The following is a 22,977-nucleotide window of genomic DNA, read 5'->3' as shown; positions in this document are numbered from 1 at the left end:
GACAGACGGACGCACTTACGCAATTACGCACGCACACACACACGCAGAAACCAGCGCTCTTCTAGATTGCTAGCCTCCTGCTGAGCAAGCCTATAACTAGAACATATTTTCAACTGAAGAAAGTTTCAATGGTTATTTGTTGCCAAAGCATAAATAAGGCTTTACTTTGTGAAATCAGCATCTTTATGGTTTTAAAATGAAAGCGTTCAGACAGCTTCAGTAGGACTGGAGCTTTCCATGACTGAAACAACACTTGTTCTGTTTCATGCTGAATCTCCAGTTGTTAGCAGAGGCCTCAAATAAACTGTCACAAACAATGAACATCAGGGATTTATACCGTACAGTACAGGCTTGTAGGTGAGTGTGATGAGATGATGATACAGATGCTCTCTGGTTTAACAGTGGTTCTTCCTTGCAGATTGAACTTACACAGATCCTGATCTACTGTGACCCGTACATGGCTGAGATGGAGAACTGTGTTGAACTCCTGGAACCTAAGGTAAACTTAACAATGATGTGACATATCACTATCATTTAGATGTTATTGTTAGATGTTAGGTAAATATTAAATATAGAATGATGGAATAACAAGTAAAAGGTGCCTACAGCCTTTATTTAACCCATTTAGGACCCATTTATTTGAACACATTATGACGCAATATTTTATGCTTTAAATATAAAAAAAATAATCTGGCCAGCCATCGTCAAAGAAAAGGTCCTTTTCACTTAACTGGAGCTCAGTTAGTCTGTTCTTGAGAGACTACTATGTCAGTGGTTCTCAAACTTTTTCATGTGAAGGACCCCCAAAATGATATTTGGCCACGGACACCCATTTCAAAATATCTAGTTCCAGGGACCACCCAGAAGCAAAATTTGAGTTACAAACGTTCGCTTTGAAAATACATATATTCAAAGATTTGCACACATTTTCACGACTTTTTCCAAAAATAGCAGATCTACAAGCTCGCAGCGCGGTGAGCTTGTATATCTGCTATTTTTCACTGGTTAAAGCATTCAATAGTTCTAGGCCTGAATGGGTTAACACATTCATCGGCAGGTATTATTAATGTGTTCGCCTCTGCCAGGGTTTTTCATTGTTGTTTTTCATTGTCCGTCCGTCCGTCCGTCCGTCCGTCCGTCCTTCTGTCCCTCCGTCTGTCCGTCACATCACGTCACACTTTTGGCCCTACTCTTATCTCCGGCACCGTTGCCCCTATCCATGCCAAACTTTGCACACACACTCCTTGGCTGCCAAACCACAACCTCCGCCCCTGATTTCTCACGTGGCCCTCCTCTAGCGCCACCATCGGGACGACTTTTGCAAAACACATTTTTTGGACACTGCTCTTACAGATTTAGCCCTAAAATCACGCAAAGTGGTACACAGTATCTCTAAAGTCATGTCATCAACATGGATCTGTCCCATTTCCCATATTCCCTCCTGATTGGCTACCATTGCCTTCTAAGGTTTGTGTATGCGACCTGACGGTCGCTCATCTCCTGATTAGGGAGTCTTACTGGTTATTACAAGAGTGTGTGGGGTTTACATGACATCATATCTTACATTCAGTTCTAAGATACAAACATAGATGGAGAAAAGAATCCTGCTCCCACAGATCAATAAGGGCTAACGTTACACGTCACTTCAAAGGGAGATGTCACCTTTGACCTCTAATTGTTGTACATTATGCCCCCATAAGCATAGTGTCATGTCAGTGTTGAATTACTCCATGGGTATCATCATGACCTTGTGTGGTCAACAAAATGGTGGACGAAGACCCCCAGTAGCTGCACTGCAACGAGTGTATTTTATTTTGGTCTGCCACTGTTCTGACCTCCAGTATACTGTAATGAATGCATACACTAGTGCTCAATGTATATCAGTTTCTCAACCCTTTTTATTACCAGTAAGACTCCCTTATCAGGAAATACTGTAAGCGACCGTCAGGTCGCATACACAAACTTTAGAAGGCAATGGTAGCCAATCAGGAGGGAATATGGGAAATGGGACAGATGCATGTTGATGACATGACTGTAGAGATACTGTGTACCGCTTTGCGTGATTTTAGGGAAAAATCTTTAGGAGCAGTGTCCAAAAATGGTGTTTTGCAAAGCAAAAATCGTCCAGATGGTGGCGCTAGATGGGACAGATGCATTTTGATGACCTGACTTTAGAGATACTGTCTACCGCTTTGTGTGATTTTAGGGCAAAATCTGTAGGAGCAGTGTCCAAAAAATGTGTTTTGCAAGAATCTGCCTCATGGTGGCGCTAGAAGAGGGCTATGTGAGAAATGAGGGGTGAAGGTTGTGGAATGTGCAAAGTTTGGCATGGATCGGGGCAATGGTGGCGGAGATATGAGTAGGGGAAAAGTGTGACGTGACGGACATACTGACTGACAGACTGTTTTTGGGAGGTGGGGGCTTTTTCTGCCTTTATTGATATATATACAGTAGACTGACAGGAAATGGGGAGGGAGTGATCATGATGGGGGCGCAGCAAAGTTACATGCAGCAGAGTTTGTCGGGATTCAATCCCGCGACACGCTGTCAAGCCTGGTCCGCTACACCAGCTGTCCAGGCCATGTTCAACCTTTTTGATATGCATTATGCCATGAATGCCAATTTGATACCTTCTTTTTTACTCGTGGACACCAATCTACACTGTAAAATCCTCAGCGGTTACGGGGTCCATTTGGTTCCCATTGGTTCACCCTCAGAGCTCTTTGAGACCCGTAAAGGGCCCTCATTCCGACCCGTGGTGGTCGCCCGGGCACTGGACGCTGACAAGGGATGATGTACAACATACCCCCCGAACATAACTGGCTTCATCTTTTGCCATTTAGCGCAAAGAGTGAAGTGTCTTGAGTGATGAAGTCTATTCCGTATTGATCCAGGGCGAACCCAAGACGCCGCTAGATGGGTCCCCCTCCCCTCCCCCGGCCGATGGGACCCCCCCTCCTCCTCCCCCAGGTGATGCTGGCCGGCTACCGCAGATGCTGTCCATGCCGACCTCGCAGTCCACTGATGGATGTCCGACGTGTTTGGCCGAAGAGGTATAGAATCCCCCATCCAATAAAGGGACCCAAATGGTTGGAATTTATTGTGTGTGCACTTTAAGTCATCTAGGCCCCAACGCAGATCTGTTTCACTTTAGATTTGAACCACTTTGACCATTATTTTATGCTTTGACTATTCAAAAATAGCAGGTATAGATCTGCAATTTTTGAAAAATCGTGAACATTTTTAGCAAGTAATTGAATATTTTTGACCCTATTCTATAAAGGTCTTCTAAATTCTTGGAAGGAGTAGTTCACCCCCAAAATGACTTTTTTTCTATTGATTACTCATGCCATGGAGACTTGAGTTCAATAATATTTATTTGTATTTTTTGCATTCCTAAGACAAAAATGTCATCACAATAAATGTACCCCCATTGATTCCGGATGGGGACCCAAATGCATTTGGGTCCAGAATCAATGGGAGTACATTTACTAAAATTAAAAAAATATATATTATTGAACTCAAGTCTCCATGGCATGAGTAATCAATAGAAAAAAAGTCACTTTCCTTTAAGTGGTTCTCAAACTTTTTCATGTCAAGGTCCCCATCTCAAAATATGTTGTTCCAGGGACCACCCAGAAGCAAATATTTGAGTTACGAATGTTCGCTTTTAAAAAGATATATTCAAAGAAAAAAAGAAGAAAAGAAAAAAATAGCAGATCTACAAGCTCGCAGCGCGGCACTCGGTGCCGCGCTGTGAGCTTGTAGATCTGCTATACAGATATTAAGGCATTAAATAGTTCTAGGCCAAAATGGGCTAATTGAACCATTGTAGCTCGGATATACACCAAGCTGATCCTGCACAGGCATTAAACTGCCAGTTCCAAGCACATTTATGCCAATTATTACTGTCCTTGGAAGGCTGTATTATGCATAATCTGTGGGGAATGGGTTTCGTGAAATGTCTTCACACGGAGGTGATTTTGTGCCTTCCAAAACGTTGGGAAGTTTGCGACTAGGCTCTTGTGGGAAGATCTTTTTGACTAATGCTAGAGCAAAATGTTAGACTGAAAGATTAGGTAACTGTACCTGTGGCTGAGCAGAACATTACAGCTGCTATTTGTCTTGTTTATTAAGTGTGCCTGCTATGCAATAGCAAAACACTTATTGTAATCCGCCATACTTAAGTCATTAATTAAGTCATTAAGTCTTTCGCCACGAATTTCTGCACGTAATAACTGCCGCACAATTTACGCCACCGCCGCAATATATACATCAAAACGTGCGGCTCGGCCGGGAATGGTGTGCTATTACTTTTCTTTCCGATCCGCGTTACCATTGCGACGTAATTCGCAAAAAACGACGCCCAAAAACCCCATTGACTTAGAATGGGGGAAATTTCGGCACGTAATAACTGCCGCAAGATTTACGCCACCTCCGCAATATATACATCAAAACGTGCGGCTCGGCCGGGAATGGTGTGCTATTACTTTTCTTTCCGATCCGCGTTACCATGGCAACGTAATTCGTAAAAAACTACGCGCAAAAACCCTCATTGACTTTGAATGGGGGACCCAGAAAACCCAGAAACTTTGGCGCCACATAACTCTGCCATAATTTTGCCTAGCAACGTGATTTAAACTTTAAAATGCACACACAACTTTGGTCTTTTCCGGCCAATAGGGATGAGCTGTAATTGATTAAGCCCCGCCCCCTCTGTATTCCTATTGGCTGGGTTTTAAACAGCCACTACTCCAGTTCACAGCATGGTACCGTCTTGAAACTTGGTGTCTGGACTTAAACGGCCAATAGGGACTTATTACTTAAGCCCAGCCCCCTCTTAAGCCCCGCCCCTATCTTCCTATTGGCTTAGCTTTAAACAGCTTTATCTCCAGTTTGCAGCATGGTACCGTCTCGAAACTCGATGTGTGTACTTACATGGCAAATAGGAACTATCTGTAAATGCTTAAGCCCCGCCCCCTCTGCCTTCCTATTGGCTGGGCTTTAAACAGCCATGTCTCCACTTCCCAACACGTTACTGGTCACAAACTCGGTGGGTGGTCCCACAGTCCCAACGGCTAACCGCTAATGCTAATGCTAATGCTAATGCTAACAAATGCTAATGCTAACACATGCTAATGCTAACACATGCTAATGCTAACAAATGCTAATGCTAAAAATGCTAATGCTAATGCTAACACATGCTAATGCTAACAAATGCTAATGCTAAAAAATGCTAATGCTAACATATGCTAATGCTAACGAATGCTAATGTTAGCAAATGCTAATGCTAATGTTAATTCTAACAAATGCTAATGCTAACACATGCTAATGCTAACATATGCTAATGCTAACAAATGCTAATGCTAATACATGCTAATGCTAACAAATGCTAATGCTAATGCTAACAAATGCTAATGCTAACACATATGCTAATGCTAACACATGATAATGCTATGCTAACATATGCAGATGCTAACACATGCTAATGCTAAAAATGCTAATGCTAATGCTAACAAATGCTAATGCTAACAAATGCCTAATGTTTAAAGGAAAACAAATCTATGATAATGCTAATGCTAAAAAAATATTAATGTTAAAGCTAATGATAAAAATGCTGATGTAAAACTGCTTTACAAGGTTGCACACACTTAGCAAGCTGCAGGCACACTTAAAATTTCTTGGAAATTTTCTTTTCTAGTTATCCCTTACAAGGGTCTTCAACAGGGGGTCCGGGACCCCCAGGGAGTCCTCAGAGTTACTATAGGGGTTCCTCAAAATTGTGGTTTGGTGTAGAGGGGAAAAAGAGCAGACTAAGTACAGAGTGAAAGGTCAAGTTTATTAAAGGGCCATTTCACCTCTGGGACAACCCTATCTTATTTTATAGTTTTTTGGGACACGATCAACACAATCCTGAGTTATTTTTTGTGTTCAATCTGTGTTTTTAGATATTTTAGTATTTCAGCATGTACTAGTGATGCATTTAGCATCATCAGTGATGCGTTTTGCATCATATGATGCAAAAACACACAAAGCTTAAAGCTGCAATCCTTAAGTGTTATGTACTACTACTGTATGATCAAACATCTCCCTCTCATTCAAGAGAGAATCCCCCCCCCATGGCCAGGGGAGATCATGTTAGTATATGAGCTTCAGACAGTACTACTTATCAACCAGTAGGTGTCCTACCTCAGTGGTTCTCAACCTGTGGGTCGGGACCCCCCAGGGTGGTCCCCAAATTATGTGGGGGATGATTAACTTAATGTGAAACATTGTTTTCTCACTCAACAGTAAACAAATCAACATAAAGTTTAAGTGTATAGAGGGTATCTGCACATTTATGAAGTGACAATTTTAATCCGACGTTTTAATACCTCTAAAATGACAAATTAAACATTGGCCAAATTGTTAAATATTAGATGCGGAAATTGTGAAAATAGCCGATCTACATGCTCACAACTGTTCAATCTGTGTTTTTAGATATTTTAGTATTTCAGCATGTACTAGTGATGCATTTAGCATCATCAGTGATGCGTTTTGCATCATATGATGCAAAAACACACAAAGCTTAAAGCTGCAATCCTTAAGTGTTATGTACTACTACTGTATGATCAAACATCTCCCTCTCATTCAAGAGAGAATCCCCCCCCCATGGCCAGGGGAGATCATGTTAGTATATGAGCTTCAGACAGTACTACTTATCAACCAGTAGGTGTCCTACCTCAGTGGTTCTCAACCTGTGGGTCGGGACCCCCCAGGGTGGTCCCCAAATTATGTGGGGGATGATTAACTTAATGTGAAACATTGTTTTCTCACTCAACAGTAAACAAATCAACATAAAGTTTAAGTGTATAGAGGGTATCTGCACATTTATGAAGTGACAATTTTAATCCGACGTTTTAATACCTCTAAAATGACAAATTAAACATTGGCCAAATTGTTAAATATTAGATGCGGAAATTGTGAAAATAGCCGATCTACATGCTCACAACGCCTCGCAACGCGAGTCGTTGTGAGCATGTAGATCTGCTATTTGAATGCTATTTTAATAGAACCGTGTTACACTAAATGTAATTCCTCAACTCTTAGTGCTCGTCAGGGTGGATGGGTGGGGGGTCCCCAGTTAAAATCTGATTATTTGGGGGGTCGCGGCCTGAAAAGGTTGAGAACCACTGGCCTACCTAACGCCAGCCCAGGGTCCAACTTTCTCAATTGAAATGCAGGGGGACCACCTTCCAATAGCTGGGGAGCCACTGTGCCAAAATGAGAGAAGACCTGTGATGTCATGACATACTCCAAAATGTTGTTTTTCCTATTAATTTGGTCAATAAGGTACACAGAATGAGAGGCCTGCTCTGCCGGAAACACTGCGAAAAAAGGTTTCCCATTGACTTCACTATACTGGAAAAAAACACACCAAAAAAGTAGCATGTGAGGGGTCAAACTAAGGGTTCTTCATGATTCTGAATCCATTGCAAGCATTTGTTTTGCATGAAATACATTCCTTGGGCTAGATTTCAGCCTCTCAAACCTGTGAAAAGTGATGAGTCATCACTTTTCACCGTTATTTTGGTCCGTTTTCTAGCCCAAGGAATGTTTTTCATGCAAAACAAATGCTTGCAATGCATTCAGAATCATCAAGAACCCCTAGTTTGACCCCTCAAATGCTACGTAAAGCATATTCTTTTTGGTGTGTTTGGAGTTCCCGGCAGAGCAGGCCTCTCATTCTGTGTACCTTAATGACCAAATGAATAGAAAAAACAAAAATAAAAAGTATGTCATGACGTCACAGGTAAAACCCTATTCTTTGAGCTTTTGGGCCTGTGGCTCCCCGGCTACAACCACTAGAGACATGCTAGGGCTAGGGTCCACCTCCACACGCTAGTTATATTTTAATATTCATTAAAATCAGTCCCGGAGTGGATTGCAGCTTTACCATCCCAACACAAACCTTTTTTCCGCCCTGACGCTTAATGCCTCGTAATCTGAATTAGGATGACTTTATATTGTCATGTTACTTGGTAGGCTAGCAGAATTTGTTTTGGCAACTGGTGCAGTGACACATTGATAGCTTCACAAAGTGCTATGTAACACACCGGCTACAGATGGCACAAGGACAACGGGAGGACCTCACACACAGCCAGGGGCGTCACATGGGGTGGAAAGTGGGACTGAGTTACCAGGGCCCAAGGTGGAGGGGCCCTCATTATTTTATACTTTAACTATTGAGAAATAGCAGATATACAAGCACCGAGTGCTGCACTGCGAGCTTGTAGATCTGCTATTTTTGAAAAGTTGTGAAAATGTGTGCAAATCTTTGAATATATGTGTTTTTTAAACTCAAATTGTACTTCTGGAACTAAATATTTTGAGATGGGGGTCCGTGGCCAAATACATATCATGTTGGGGGTCCTTCACATGAAAAAGTTTGAGTACCACTGACATAGAAACATTGGTTTTTCAAAAATAGCAGATCTACAAGCGCTGTGAGCTTGTATACCTGCTATTTTGTCAGTAGTTAAAGCACAAAATAATGCATAATAATGCGTTCCCAGTCTAAATGGGTTAAACCCGCAGTGAATCTTTGTATCCAGGGCCCAGAATTTGTTGCGACACCTCTGCACACAGCGCTATAGGGGCAGCGAAAGACAAACAATGGACTGTATGCTAAGCTTGCCACCACCGCACACACATATATACACATTCAACATTCCATAACAGTGCAGCAGTGTATGTGTCAAGTGTGCCATTAACAGGATTCTCCTGGTTGGAATGATTGGCTAGATCACATGTAGGGTTATTAAATCCTACGGTAATAAAAACTGTAGTGCCACCACGACTTACTAGACAGGTAGGTCGTGGTGCTGGAGGATTCGTTCGTGTTCTTACACGACCATTGAGAAAGAACAAGTGACCCAACTTTTAGATATAATTCATATATAAAAAAAAAAAAAAGAAAAATCTAATTTAAATTCCGTTTGGTTTTGTGCAGGAAAATGCTGGACAAGCAGGACAAGCGAGGACTGCAGCAGAGAAGGTACAGTATGGAAAATAATTCTTCTTCAGTTATTATTACTATACTGTTGGTAGTGTACTATTTTTTTCCAGGTACAATAGATTTGCGATGCAAACTTACAGTATGCAGGTGTAATCTTTATACGGCAAGTTTAGTGGTAACTGTGCTGCTCTAAAAAATGGTCCCTGCCACCAATTTAACCAGTTTAGGCCGGGCACGCATTATTTTATGCTTTAACTATTGAAAATTAGCAGATATACAAGCTCACAGTGTGGCACTTAGTGCCGTGCTGTGAGCTTTTAGATCTGCTATTTTTTGAAAAATCGTGAAAATTTGAATTTTGACCCGATTTTGACCCGATTCTTTAAAAGCCTTCTAAATGTTTCTATGTCAGTGGTGCTCAAACTTTTTCATGCCAAGGAGCTCCAAAATGATGATGTATTTGGCCACGGACCCCCGTCTCAAAATATCTAGTTCCAGGGACCCCCCAGAAGCAACATTTGAGTTACAGTTGTTCGCTTTAAAAATACATATATTCAAAGATTTGCACCACATTTTCATGACTTTTAGAAAATGGGAGATCTACATGCTCGCAGCGCGGCACTCGGTGCCGCGCTGTGAGCTTGTAGATCTGCTATTTTTCAATAGCTAATTAAAGTATAAAATAATTCCAGGCCTAAACGGATTAAACAGTGAGAAGGATGTAAAGAATCCTAATCTGTTGAAAAGAAATTTATAGCAAAGGCCGGGGAGAGGAAAAAAAAGAAAAGAAAAACAACTCTGAATGTTGAGCATTCAAGCCATTATGAGCGTCCCTCGGCTGCGATGCAAAATAAATGTGGGAAATGAATAAGCAGCCGTCTCCCTGCTGTAAACAGCCATTCTTATCTGCCCTTAAGCCTCCAATACCTGGAACGCCTTAGATTTTAACCATTTAACCATTATTTTATGCTTTTTAACTATTGAAAAATAGCAGATATACAAGCTCGCAGCGCGACCCCCGAGTGCCGCGCTGCGAGCTTGCACATCTGCTATTTTTTGAAAAATCGTGAGAATGTGTGCAAATTTTTCAATATATTTTTTTTCAAAGCAGACTTTTGTAACTCATAATCTCTGCTTCTGGTGGGGGGGGGGGGGGGGGGGGGGTCCCTGGAACAACATAGTTTGAGATGGGGGGTCTGCGGCCAAATATATGTAATTTCCACCTTGACATGAAAAAGTTTGAGAACCACTGATTTAGAGGAAGGATTTTAGTAGTCGGGTCAAAGATCGGGTCAAAGATATTCAAAGACTTGCACACATTTTCAAGATTTTTCAAAAATAGCAGATCTACCGGTACAAGCACTCGGTGCCGCGCTGTGAGCTTGTATATCTGCTATGTTTCAATAGTTAAAGCATAAAATAATGGTTAAATGGTTAAAATCGGGGCACGTTCCAGGTATTCGAGGGTTAAGAACGAGAAGGAACAACTGCTGCTGCACTGGAGTCTGGATCTCAATAGAGAAATAGCACACGGCTGCCGTGGTTGCGCTCGGCTAATGTAATGTGTCGAAACAGCCTTTTGCCGGGGAAAGATTAGGTACTCTTAGGCCCAATGTATTATTTACCAGCAAAATCGTTTGTCTGACGAAAAGAGAGCACAAGTCAATCTCGTCAACCGTTCACAAGAGTTTTCTTCATCGGTAACGTTTGCCAGTGGTCTCACAAGATAAGTGAATGGGGGCCATAATAACCTGTTTCTCCATCGCTGGAAAAAAAAAAGTGCTTATGGTTCAAGAAAGGGGAATGAGCATTCCTCTCCAAGGACAGCTGAATGGCCATGTTCAAGTAGTAGGTATAAAGTAACCAATTACTGAACACAATGGCTGTTTTATTGATCAGAGGCAGGGGGAAACGGACAAGTCACCAACAAACAGCTGTATTTGTGGTCAACACGGTGCAAAGAAACAGAAAGAAAATCCACACAATTCCAATCCGCGAATTAATTGTATTATTGTTATTATATTACTTTTCCTCAAAATCGGTTATTTGATTACAATCGGTTATTTTTCGTAATCAATTAAATCAGGGGGTCTTCAACGTTTTCAGGCGAAGGACCCCTAGCAGAGAGGGAGATACAGCAGGACCCACCCCCCCCCCCCCCCCCCCCCCCCCCCCTCGCAGATTTTCACACATTTAACCACTTAAATCGTCGATAATTAGTAAACTTGACATTTCACTCTGTACTTGGTCTGCTCTTTTTATACCTCTACACCAAACCTATTTGCCAAAAAAAGAACAAGCTCTCAACGCCTCGCATTGCGAGGCGTTGAGAGCTTGTAGATCTGCTATTTTTGGCTAAAGTTCTCAGAATAGGCATGCGAGGATTCAAGTTGTTAATTTAAAAGAATGATCCTACTGTATCACACAAAGATTTGGCGGCCCCCCTGTAGTGACTCTGAGGACCCCCTAGGGGTCCCGGACCCCCTGTTGAAGACACCTGAATTAAATGAATGAACTGTTGCACCCCTAGTATGAATGCACTTACAAACAGTCTATGCTAGGTAAATGGAGGCAAAGCATGCATGCTACACAGCTACTGCTACAGCTGAATAATGCAATGCTCTACGAGGGAGAGAGAGAACATGCTTGGCTGTGAATTGAATTCCTGATGACGAACAGGTGGCGGTACGCCCATTAAAACCAGATGGCTTTCGGGGTCAGTGGCCTAATTACCGCGATGTGGTCTTGGGATTAAGACGTTTTCAGGGCTACTGTTAGGACTTTTGTTTTTGGAAAACGGCTCCGGTATTCCTGGAAGGCACAAACAGCTACATGGGCATTCAATCATTGTACCTTTAGGACCAAGCACTGGGAGTGGGGGACTTGGGCTATTTCTGTAACTGTCCACATAATAAGTTTGTTAACGCATTTAGAACGGGTACATGTTATTGTGTATCATTATTTTATGCTTTAACTATTGAAAAATAGCAGATATACAAGCTCACAGCGAGCTTGTAGATCTGCTATTTTTGAAAAATCGTGAAAATCTGAATGTTTACCCGCTTTCTATAAGTGTCTTTTGAATCCTTCTAAGGTTTTTTGAAAGACCTATGTTTCTATGTCAGCAATCTGGCCAGCCATCGTCAAAGAAAAGGTCCTTTTCACTTAACTGGAGCTCAGTTAGTCTGTTCTTGAGAGACTACTATGTCAGTGGTTCTCAAACTTTTTCATGTGAAGGACCCCCAAACTGATATGTATTTGGCCACGGATCCCCTTCTCAAAATATCTAGTTCCAGGGACCACCCAGAAGCAAAATTTGAGTTACGAACGTTCGCTTTGAAAATACATATATTCAAAGATTTGCACACATTTTCACGACTTTTTCAAAAATAGCAGATCTACAAGCTCGCAGCACGACACTGTGAGCTTGTATATCTGCTATTTTTCACCGGTTAAAGCATCCAATAATCCCAGGCCTAAATGGATTAAAGTCAAATTGTGTTTGATGATATTTCCACCAGGGCCGCAAACACCCTAATTTCAGACACACGTACCAGACTGTACTAGCTTCCCTGGCTTTCCATTAATCCTATAAACAGCACCCAGGCAAGTCTTAAAACTTTGCATTATTTATTTTGGCTTCAGACGTTTTGAGCATTTTATGATAAGGTTAACCCTGCAAGACCCGAATTCATTTCTACTGGCCAAATTTTATTTTTTATTTTTTAAATCAGATGCTGTTGTAGGAGTCCTAATCACAGGAACATTTTATTTTAAAAAAATTATAATGTTTTTGTAAGGTTTTATAGCCATAAATCATAAATCATGCTCTAATTTGCATTTTGGGGATATTTTTTCACAATATTAACATATGCACGTGTTCTAGACATTCTAATGATCACGAAAAAAATATTACAGGCATTTTACTTATGTTTTAGTGAGGAATAGCTTCAGTTAAAAAGTGAGATGTTGTTCGTCCAGATGCTGGAATTTCAACTTCTCTGGGAGGTGTGAATGTCAGCCCCTGTGGGGGGTATTTATATGCAAATATCGTGGCCAATGGCATTGTAATACTAAACAATAGGATTTAATGGTGATGTTAACGTGAAAAAAGAACAGGAAAACTAATTATACAATTTTTTAAAAAATGATTTAAAAAATGTTGCCAAAAAGCAACGCTGGGCCTTGCAGGGTTAAGTGTGCCTCGCGCCTCCTGCTTGGCATTTTATAGCTGCGGTTTCAGGCTGTAACCGCGGAGGAAGACCAATATCTCCCCGTCAGCAATCAGGTCAGTGGGGTCAACGCTGCCTTTTGTTCTCTGTACATTACCCCTGCTCTACATTAGTTTCCTGCTGATAGGAAGGCTGTGATATTCAAATACGTCTTTGAAATGTGACTAATTAACTTTTGATGCAAACTATATTAGTGACTAAAGAACATTCGAATATTGCATATCGTCGTTGTCGGGTGAAAACCTTGTATGTATCATTTAAAAAAAAGATTTAAACTAGTGAAAACAGCAGATCTACAAGCACACAACGCCTCGCACTGCGAGGCGTTGTGTGCTTGTAGATCTGCTGTGTTCACTACTTTTGTGCGACGGCCTTGTCTGATGAAGCAAGGCTATACTTTGCGAAAGAACGTACACATTTGAAACTTGGAGATACGAGGTTTCCACCCGACAACAATGATATATTATTGACAAGGTTTCTTTCTGATTGACACAATCAGACAATCAATCATTCAAGATTATGTAAATAAACAAATTAATTGGAAAATGAACTCTATTAATGTTAAATCGCTTTCTCTCGGCGGTATTTATGAAACCACACCCCAATTCACTTGAAATCGATGACACATCGTTTGTCTAGAAAATGTTGCATCTTTTCTAGTGGTGCAACCACTACTATTATACTACACACATCATACTAGTGGTGCAACCACTACTATTATACTACACACATCATGGCTACATTAAAGCTGTCAAATCCACACCGTTGCGGGTTGTGACAATTGACTTGGAACCATGTAGATCCTAGAACTTTGTTTCTGAAGCCAATTTAAAATAATTGGAAATTCTCTTGCAATCTTTTGACAATAATGTTATAAACATGGCCTAAAACATGGAATATTAAACATTTCCATATAAAACAAAACCCTCATTAGTCACATAAAAACAGAGTATACTGTACAGGGGGGCGCCGATGACTGAGTGTTGTTGGTGTTATGGCAGAATACAGCATGTGAGGGAGTACAGTGATCCGTACACTTACAGTACTGTATGACACCAGATTACATTAATCACGTATTACATCTGTAATGATTTTTATTTGACTTATTGTCAATTTTGACAATATGGAATTCTCAAGCTGTGTGTGTGTGTGTGTGTGTGTGTGTGTGTGTGTGTGTGTGTGTGTGTGTGTGTGTGTGTGTGTGTGTGTGTGTGTGTGTGTGTGTGTGTGTGTGTGTGTGTGTGTGTGTGTGTGTGTGTGTGTGTGTGTGCGAGAGAGAGAGAGAGAGAGAGAGAGAGAGAGAGAGAGGTTGGTGATACTGTATAACAGTATCACCAACAATGACATTAGGATGCAAAAAACCAAAGGAAGTCAAAATAACAATACAATATCCGTGCAGAAGTGAAGAAAAAAAGAAATCAAAGGCAGTAGCAAACAGAAAGGTATTTAGTTGTGACTTGTACGTTTGTAGTTTGGCTATTGCTACTCTTGAATAAGAAATGTTTGAATCTTTAAAAAATGTCACCTTTGCCCAATATAGGGATGCCTTAGGGAAGCATACAGTCAACACCGCGCATGTGCACCTAAAAAAAATTGCACCTGTGCATATCTCCTTATATATCTCCGTATAGTTGGGCAGCTGTGGCTCAGGAGGTATTGTAGAGCAGTGGTTCTCAACCTTTTCAGGCCGCGACCCCCAAAATAATCATATTTGAACATTAGTTTGACTTGATCTATTCCATTGTGAAAATAGTCGATCTACATGCTCACAACGCCCCGCGTTGCGAGGCGTTGTGAGCATGTAGATCTGCTATTTTCACAATTTCAGCCTCTAATATTTGAAAGTTTGACCAATGTTTGACCAGAGTTACTAAAAAGGTCTTTAAAGTCCTTAAATTGTCACAGAAATGTGCAGATACCACTTAAATGTTATGTTGGTTTGTTTACTGTTGCGTGAGAAAACAATGTTAACATTTAGCTGAACATCTGGGGACCCCCCAAAAGAATTTGGGGACCCTTCTGGGTGTCCCGACCCACAGGTTGAGAACCACTGTTGTAGACCATGTTGGCTAATGATCCGCCAATTGGCGGTTCAAATCCCGGCTCCTCCTGTTAACATGTGGAAGTGTCCTTGGGCAAGACACTGAACCCCTGGCCGTGTTGCCTCCAACGGTGTCAGCTCGCCAGTTGCCACCATTGGTGTGTGAAGTGAGGACGCTGGCGTTGACTGTTCACCGCTTCACTTCCCATTGTATGAATGAATGAATGGACCATTGTAAAGCGCTTTGAGTTTGCAACTTGCTTAGAAAAGCGCTATAAAAATGCAATCCATTATTATTATTATTATTATATAGGCCATTCTGTCTGTGCCATCAGCTGTGGTGATGTTGCTCTCTGCGTACTTTCTATGACGTCTTGTGTGACGTTAGTCTCGTCTTGTGTGACGTTAGTCTCGTCTTGTGTGACGTTAGTCTCGTCTTGTGTGACGTTAGTCTCGTCTTGTGTGACGTTAGTCTCGTCTTGTGTGACGTTAGTCTCGTCTTGTGTGACGTTAGTCTCGTCTTGTGTGACGTTAGTCTCGTCTTGTGTGACGTTAGTCTCGTCTTGTGTGACGTTAGTCTCGTCTTGTGTGACGTTAGTCTCGTCTTGTGTGACGTTAGTCTCGTCTTGTGTGACGTTAGTCTCGTCTTGTGTGACGTTAGTCTCGTCTTGTGTGACGTTAGTCTCGTCTTGTGTGACGTTAGTCTCGTCTTGTGTGACGTTAGTCTCGTCTTGTGTGACGTTAGTCTCGTCTTGTGTGACGTTAGTCTCGTCTTGTGTGACGTTAGTCTCGTCTTGTGTGACGTTAGTCTCGTCTTGTGTGACGTTAGTCTCGTCTTGTGTGACGTTAGTCTCGTCTTGTGTGACGTTAGTCTCGTCTTGTGTGACGTTAGTCTCGTCTTGTGTGACGTTAGTCTCGTCTTGTGTGACGTTAGTCTCGTCTTGTGTGACGTTAGTCTCGTCTTGTGTGACGTTAGTCTCGTCTTGTGTGACGTTAGTCTCGTCTTGTGTGACGTTAGTCTCGTCTTGTGTGACGTTAGTCTCGTCTTGTGTGACGTTAGTCTCGTCTTGTGTGACGTTAGTCTCGTCTTGTGTGACGTTAGTCTCGTCTTGTGTGACGTTAGTCTCGTCTTGTGTGACGTTAGTCTCGTCTTGTGTGACGTTAGTCTCGTCTTGTGTGACGTTAGTCTCGTCTTGTGTGACGTTAGTCTCGTCTTGTGTGACGTTAGTCTCGTCTTGTGTGACGTTAGTCTCGTCTTGTGTGACGTTAGTCTCGTCTTGTGTGACGTTAGTCTCGTCTTGTGTGACGTTAGTCTCGTCTTGTGTGACGTTAGTCTCGTCTTGTGTGACGTTAGTCTCGTCTTGTGTGACGTTAGTCTCGTCTTGTGTGACGTTAGTCTCGTCTTGTGTGACGTTAGTCTCGTCTTGTGTGACGTTAGTCTCGTCTTGTGTGACGTTAGTCTCGTCTTGTGTGACGTTAGTCTCGTCTTGTGTGACGTTAGTCTCGTCTTGTGTGACGTTAGTCTCGTCTTGTGTGACGTTAGTCTCGTCTTGTGTGACGTTAGTCTCGTCTTGTGTGACGTTAGTCTCGTCTTGTGTGACGTTAGTCTCGTCTTGTGTGACGTTAGTCTCGTCTTGTGTGACGTTAGTCTCGTCTTGTGTGACGTTAGTCTCGTCTTGTGTGACGTTAGTCTCGTCTTGTGTGACGTTAGTCTCGCAGCACTGCTCAAAAATAAATAGGATGGGCAGCTGTGCTGCTTGCTCTTTTTCAAAACTTCTTGAGAAGCATTTTTTTTAAACATTTTTAGCTGCTGCTGTATTAACTCTCCCCACGCTTTGAACGTTCACGTTCGCCCCAATTCTCAAGAGACCTCTGCGCCAATACGGCGCTCGTTCGGTTCGTTCGTCTGATGACTGTAAGCTGATGAGGGGTCGCGCGGCCGTGTACTGTAAACACATTTTCCGCGGTGATGGTGTAAAAAATCCATTATGCGTTAACATCAACGGAGAACAATTCACTTCCTTGTTGATTTCCTCTGGCTGTAAGGCTCTGTGGCCAGTGACTGGTCTTCTTCTTCTTCAACACATAACAGGCAAATTCACATTCATTCTCGCATGACGCCGCCCTCTGCTGCCTGGCAGACCAAAGTGCACTATTGCACAATAAAAAATAAATAAATAAATAAATGTCTGTCTATCTACTATAACGTCGCAAAGGTAAGCCGCTTTTTGATGGCACCAGACCCAATAAATAAATAAATAATCTGGCAGTAGGAGAGTTAACTTCACAATTGAGGATTTTTTTTACAGTCTTTGTAGCGTGAGAGACAATGCCATGGTTTTAGTTTTCTACTCTGTTATTTGAGCGGTCTGGGTGCTGTGAGTCACTGCCTCGATCATCCCACTTACATCTGAAATCTAATTTCAGGTCTTCAACAAATCAATACTTGACACCTTTTATTTACTTACCGGACAACAGAATTCAGATCAAATCCTATTCTGGTCCTGAACAATAAATCAATGAAGTTGAGGGTAAAACATGATCTACTGTAGGCCTACAGACTTGTGAAAATGTGTCACAGTCTGAGAGGTGTGTTGAAATGTTACGCCCCAAATAAATCTAATTATGCGGATCTCGGGGTCCACATGGGAACAACATGGCTCCAATGACCTCAGACTTCATGTGACGGCAATCATATCATTTATGAATACTAGTAAGACGCCTCAGTGCCACAGTGATGTGGACATCAGGGATCTCCATATAAGGGCATAAAAGGGATTTGTTCCCCTGGCATCACAGGGATCTCCATATCTCCATATATGGGCATTAAAGGGATTTGTTCCCCCTGGCATCACAGGGATCTCTCTAACAGGGCATCATTAATATTGATGACATCAGGGAACTCCATATATGGGCATAAAAGGGATTCTATTAGTGTGACATCACAGTGAAGCCAGAGCGTGACGTCACGTCAGAGCGGCAAACCCATTCTGGTAGAGTGGTTCCCCTGACATCACAGTGACATCAGAGCATGATGACATCATGATGACACATTTTTACGGTCTATGGGTTTGCCTATAGACCGTATGCACGTCTAGACACGGACAAGCTGTGACATTTTTCATGGTAAACTGCGACCTTTGGTCGCAACAATTATGACGTCTGCCATCTATGACATACAGTATTCGTGATGAATTACCCACGATTTGCAAAAGAATTCTACGCGATCACAGGCTCATTGTCTTCCTAACACGTGAACATAAGTGAAATAGTTATTGTGCCGTGCCCGTGCCCTATACACACACAACTAACTGCTTTCTATAATATGCAAGGACTAATGGTTTTAAACTTGGTGTATGGAACTGTATATGCACTGATTGGTTGCTTGTCTCTCCTGCACCGCTGGTGGCAATCCCTGGCTAATAGGAAGGTGCCAGGTTCTGTGGAGGAGAGGGGTGTCACTACGCTTAGTTTCTGTGTGTTCACGTCCTTTGTTCAAATGTCACTGAGTTGAAGTTCACCCCAAGAGTTAATTGTAACACATCATTGAGTATGTTTATGTTACTCTGAGCTGTGGGTTATTTATGGAAGTATTATATGGAAGTATTTGGACGTAGTGTTACTGATTGGGCTGTGTCCTGTGGTAGGATCCACTCCATATTTAAAGGGAGTTAGTTGGAGGTGTGCAGGAACACAGAAACACCCCTGAGGGAGAGCTACAGGGCCTTTTATCCGGTTGGGAATTGTTTTATTACTGTATTTGTATTACTGTAAAGCAAGGGTCTTCAACAGGGGGTCCCCAGAGTTACTACAGGGGGTCCTCCAAATCTTTTTCATATTAACCACTTGAACATTAGGGTCCATATCGGAGAACTTTAGCCAAAAATAGCCGATCTACAAGCTCAGATCATCTATTTTCGGATAAGAGGTTTGGTGTAGATGGGAAAAATAACAGACTAAGTACAGAGTAAAAGATCAAGTTTATTAAGTATTGACGGTTCAAGTGGTTAAATATCTGATAACACGAATTGACATGAATCCAAAAAACTGATGATTGTGCTGTCAAACAACGAAACTATATGGAATCTGTGGACAGGTTGTGGGGGTCGCTGCTTCATCTCTCTCTCAACTAAGGGGTCCTTGGCCTGAAAACGTTGAAGACATACAAAGTACCTGTAAAGCTGTAAAGTATTTATTATTCCAGACTGCTCTATTTTTGTATTTTTGACCAGTATGTTTTGTGAAAGCACTTTAAAGCTTCATTGAAGATTGTGTTTGGGAGAAATAAAAACCCTCTCGTAGAGGGCTAGCATCTTGCAGAACACTGCGGAAATGCAAGCGTAGATTTAAATCACAGCTGAGATCCTGCAACTTGCTTAATCTATACATTTACATCTAACCTTTTTCAAATCCATAACGCCAGATGTTAGTAATAAAGCAGAAGCAGTTCAAAGAAAACGTCTCTGGCGTTAATCTGGTCGTCACAATCTCTGCCAAGATCTATATTACACAAACATAGAGCAGAACATACTGTACTAACACAGACTGTAATGGCAATTTCCACTTTTGTTCTTGCACATTACGTCACAGGTAACATGGGAGTGATCCTACGCAGCAGTAGAACACAGTAGTATTAAAACAGATGAATGTCCAGTCCATATTCCAGTTTTAGGGTGTATTTATTGACTTTGCAGTTTGAGAATGAACATACCATAGGATATTGCAGTGTGGGGTTCTGAAGTGCTTTTCTGTCCTGTATTTCTCCCTGTGTCTGCTGGTAAGAACGGTTTGCTCCTGCCACCTGTGTCCTCCTGTCCTACTGACTCTGAATCTGACAATGACTGCACCTGTGACCCTTTAGTAAACTACCCAGTGCTCAGAATTCTAAAGCCCGCCACCAAGTGTCCAATAACTAAAACTACAACCTACAAATAATATGCCAACCTCAGAATGGCTCCTACACACCGGCCCCTAATTGTCTTAAGTGTAACAACACAATTATCAAATAAAACATAAGGAGCCATATTCAAAATCATACATTTCACATATGCAGTTGCATTTCTCTTTTTACAATTGTTTTTCAATTTCAAAATAAAACAAAAGAAAAGGGTGTAGGGTTGGCATTCAAAGTTCTTTTAGTCTTTCAGTCTTTTCTTTTTCCAATGGCTAGAGGTTCGAGTACATAACCAGTGTTGGGATATGCATGCTGGAAGGTGATTGTGGAAGTCCAGAGGCACCATTGCACGGTAGCTGTCTGTTCCATAAAACCTCACTGTCTGAGGTGTTTTGCCAGCCTTAGCTGACATCTTTTCCTCCCTCTGTTTCCTTGATTGAAACGTTTCAATGTGTGGCAAGGACTGGTGCTTGTCGCTCCTTTTCATTTTCCTGGGTTTATTTGACTGAGACGGTTCAATGTGTGTCAAGGACTTGTCAAGGTCTCTCCTTTTGATTCTCCTGTCTTTGGAGTCCTGCTTGGTTGTCTGGATGGAGATTTGATTGACAGCAGCAGCAGGGCAGCCAGTCTCATCCCTGATGGTGCCGTCTCTTCTTAAGAGACCATAGAGAACCCACCCCAATAGGGTCCTCACAGCATATGGTCCTTCTGCCTGGCTGTTGACCACCTCCAGAGGTTCCAATACCTTTGAAGTATTTGTGCCAATCAGTAGATCAACACCAGAGTCTATTTCTTGCAATTTGATGTGTTCCAAATAAGGCCATTTTGACAGGTCCTGTTGTCTTGGGATGTTGTGTTGTGAAACAGGCATGGTCTTATGGGTAAACACATCAGGGAGTGGCATGAAGTTATTCGTGTCCATTTTAGCTATTTCCAAAGTTGTGATATGGAAACTTGTTTCAGGCTTGACTTGGTTCATTGTGCGGAGAAGAATATTTGTTTTTTGTCCAGGAATGTTAAGCCTCCTCATTAGGCTTTCTGTGCAGAATGTGGATGTGCTTCCATGGTCCAAAAATGCATATGTTTGCAGTACTGTGTCTCCATTGTGGCTCTTTACCTGTACGGGCACTATGGAGAAGATGGAGGTTATGTTACCGGCCCCAATATGACCACAGGTATGAGGTGAGATGACAGCATTGTTTCCTATTTCCAATTTCTCTTTCGGTTCTGATTTGATTTGTTGGTCTGTCTGTTCAACGTGGAGTACTTCAGGATGATTCCGTTTACACACATCACATGTCAAACGATTCTTGCACTCTCTGCTTATATGTCCTCTTTTTAAACAGCCAAAACAGACTCCCTTTTCCTTTAAGAAGTCTATCTTCTCTTTGTGTGCTGTCTTCCAGAACTGTGGACACCACTCCAATAGGTGGCCACTTTGATTACAGAACAGACATGATTTATGATAACTGAATGCATTTCCTTTCATTTCAATGGATTCCTCTGCTGTTTCTATGGGTGTTAATGTAGTTGCAAAACTGCTTCTTCTTGGAATGTCTTTTGAACTTTGCATTGTTTTTGCAATGGTAGAGCTTCTGACATTCGTAACCGGTTTGGTATCTTGGATGTTTCCAAAAAGTGGGTCAGAGAGTATTTTTGCCTGTCTCTCTATGAAGTCTACAAGGTCAGAGAACATAGCACGCCGCCCATGCTTCTCCTGTAGTTCACATGCCTTGTTTCTCCAGTTTTCTCTGAGCTTGTATGGCAGCTTCATAAGAATTGTCCTCATGTTAGAAACAACATTCATTTCATCCATATAAGCTAGATTTTCCATAGCATTGTGACAGCTTCTGAGATAGAGAGAGAATGCCTGCAAACCATTAACATCCTCCAGTTTAATGGGTGCCCAGGCAAAAGCCTTTTCCATATACGCAGTTGCAATTTTGTGCTCATTTCCAAAATGCTCTTTGAGCAGATCTTTGGCCTTTTGATAGCCCTGAGATGGAGGCAGATGTTGGCAGCTGCGGACCAGGTTCTTTGGATGCCCACGTGTATACTGTTCCAGGAAATGTAAGCAGTCACTGTAATTGTCCGTCTTTTTCTCCACTCCTCCTTCAAATGCCCTCATGAACATATCATATTGGAGTGGATCTCCATCATAAATTGGGATGTCTCTTGGGGGTAAAGTAGAGTACAGGTTTTGTTTGACCAGTAATGTGGTTATTTCATTCTGTCTTTGTAACAAATGGTAAATGTCACCTGCAGGGGGTGTAAAGTGACTGACATGACCATGAACACCATCTTGAACCTGTACCTTTTCAGTTTGAACATCTTGATTTGACACCTTTTCAATATGAACCCTTTGATTTGACACATTTTCAGTTTGAACCCTTTGATTTGACACATTTTCAGTTTGCACATTTTGCCTGGGGAGAGAATATTGTGTTAGAGGAGCTTTGGCAGATTTTCCATATATTGGTTGCTTTGGATTCACAACCTGTGGCTGAGAGGGAGGCCTTGTTTCCATTGACACTTGTAAGATTTGATCAGGTGAGTATGTTATTGTGTTTGGATTGAATGAGGTTATTTTAGCTGCAGCAGCTCCTTTTTGTGAATCTGACACTTTTGAATTGCTCCTTGATGACCTTGTCTCCAGAACATGGGCCTTGGCATTTACTGCTGCCAGCATAGTCTCCATTTCCAATCGTTCCATGTCCTTTCTGAGCCGTTCCTGCTGCATTCTGAGCTGTTCCTGTTGTGCTTCAATTTGATGCTTCCTTGCAAGGGCAGCAACCTGTTCCAGGAGAGCAGC

The sequence above is a fragment of the Nannobrachium achirus genome, assembly GCF_963921795.1.
Source record: "Nannobrachium achirus genome assembly, chromosome: 13".
NCBI lineage: Eukaryota > Metazoa > Chordata > Actinopteri > Myctophiformes > Myctophidae > Nannobrachium > Nannobrachium achirus.
Note: the sequence above shows the minus strand (reverse complement) of the source record.